General features: G+C 48.4%; 1 non-coding gene across 1 annotated transcript; it reads right to left on the bottom strand.

Moving 5' to 3' along the window:
- Positions 1 to 1844: 1844 nt before the first annotated feature.
- On the bottom strand, positions 1845 to 1915 carry TRNAG-GCC (transfer RNA glycine (anticodon GCC)). The gene has a single exon. It is a non-coding gene; the product is annotated as a tRNA-Gly (tRNA).
- Positions 1916 to 2219: the final 304 nt, after the last annotated feature.

The following is a 2219-nucleotide window of genomic DNA, read 5'->3' as shown; positions in this document are numbered from 1 at the left end:
TTCATGAATGCAGGGGAGTCCTCATGCCACCTCCTACGCAGTGATGCAGTGGTTAAGCGATGCGCCACTTCTCCGGGCATGGCAGACGGTGCTACTGGTGGGCCTTGTGCGACCGAGGTTGCTCTTCCCGAGTGACCAATCATTAACTTAATTTCTACCTGTCATTGTAGGCAGTTTACTTGCAATCCGGTGGGCAGGTTGTGATGCTTCCGCAAGGTCATGTGACCTAGGTGGGCCACCTGCCCCCTAGGTTGCTTCTCAGGGGATTTTTCGGGGTTTTTTCGACGACGCAGAAGACGATGCCGGATTTTCTGTGACACGAGGTCCTCAACGCTGCCTCGCTAAAAAATTCTATAAGGGTAAATGAAAAAAGAGTTCTACTCATGCCCTCTACGCTTTTGCATTATCTTGGCTTTTCTAGAAAGACAGTCATCATGGCTTCATTAAATACGGACGACAAATTCTGAATGGTTTTCTAAAAACAATGCAATTAAAGACTCATAATCGATAGAGCTCTCTCCGTCTGCATTTACTCCCTACTGCCAAGACAGATCTCTGCATGGTATTCATTTTATGGTCGGAGAGAAGACTGAGGAATCGTACCACGTGCCAGCATTGATTCACTAGGGGATGTTGAGAATGGCACTTCCACAAAATGAGCTCTCAATTTTCTTAGACAGGGGCACCAGCGCCAGTCTATTTGGCACATTTACACTTAAATCCGCTATTAAACAAGCGCCTTCACAACTATACGCTGCGTGAAACCTGGTACATGGATACTGCCCCAAGCCGCAGAAAACCTACCTGGCAGACAACGAACCCGTTCACCAAAGTTTCACGCCCATAACATTAAGCACAAAGAAGGCGCAACATTGCCAAACATAAGCCAAACATTTCCAACCCTTCTTAACCGTCATTTCTCTAAGCTAGTGACTATAGTGAACAAACAGTGCTTAGCTAGAAGGCGGCGAGGAGGTGATGCTTCCCGGTATGCAGAGCCTTGTAAGCTAGCGAAGCAAAACCTGAAATCGCACAACTGCTCCTTAGCTGACGTAGCATCATGCCCCTCGTTTCCCTAATTAATTAATTTTCAACTCTGATTGAGTGTAACAGTCAGTTAGCTACGCCTTGCATTCCAAGAATAATCTTTTTTTTCTGCTAGAGCCGAATTTCGAAAACATCATTCCGCCTACTTTTATCAGTTTTTTTCCCGGTTTCAACTGGATTATTCAACCCTTCTCTCTAGACAATGAATAGAAAAAAGTGTGAAATACTCCCAATTAAATCTCTCTGGACGGTGTAGAGCTTAGTATGTGTCGATTGTTATAGTGAATTCTTACACTATAGGACAAATTGCGTTCGTAAACTGGCTCCCGTTCAAAAATGTTTTTGTCCAGAATTGTTGGGTATGTTTTTTTTTGCGCCAGATGACTCATACACTGTGACATCATGATTTTTTTTTAATTATGACGTCATTCTTTAGTAGTACACTCACTTCGAAGGTGGCGGTGGCTCCGTATCACAAGCCGACATCTTCTGAAAGCGTGGGCTTCTATGGAAGTTAGGCTGCCACTGTACACCTGTCCCGCGCAACGCTCCAGCTGCGACCGCCGAAGCGACGACACCTGAACTTGCAAACGCATAAAATTGTTCTTAGGTAGGTAGGTAAGTATCCATTTTAATGATTCATGAAAGAACCAAGTGAGGGGGGGGGGGGGGGGGGGGGGGAGAGAGAGAGGAAGCAGGACGACGATGGGCCCTCGTGCCGCTCTAGATGCCGGGCGCCTTTGTGCTTCGGCGACCCTTCGGGTCCAGCCCACTGCTGCGTAAAAAATAAAAAGCAATGCGTCGGCCGGGAATCGAACCCGGGCCACCCGCGTGGCAGGCGAGTATTCTACCACTGAACCACCGACGCCGACGTTACACAGACCCGCTGGCCATCTATTCATAGCGACCTGTTACGCAAGTCTCCCGTTATGTAGGTCATTGCGCCGGCCGGCGTCTGCTATGCAAGGGCGCACTCTTTGCGAGAAGAGCTGTTGTGGTAATGCGCGTAATCAGCGCATCGCGAAGATTGCTTTCCTGACCATATCGTCGCCGACCAACGTAGCAAGAAGCAGGGCAGCACAGCCGTTTACTGGGGCGAGGATCGCGGAACAGCCGCGCTAATTCTAGACGTAGAAGACGCTCGGCCACGCGTCAAGATATAAGGTTCGGCC

This window comes from Amblyomma mixtum, chromosome 1, assembly GCF_055824585.1.
Source record: "Amblyomma mixtum isolate Tamu chromosome 1, ASM5582458v1, whole genome shotgun sequence".
Classification (NCBI taxonomy): Eukaryota; Metazoa; Arthropoda; class Arachnida; order Ixodida; family Ixodidae; genus Amblyomma; species Amblyomma mixtum.
The sequence above is the reverse complement of the archived record's forward strand: the minus strand, read 5'-3'. Positions and strand labels throughout refer to the sequence as shown.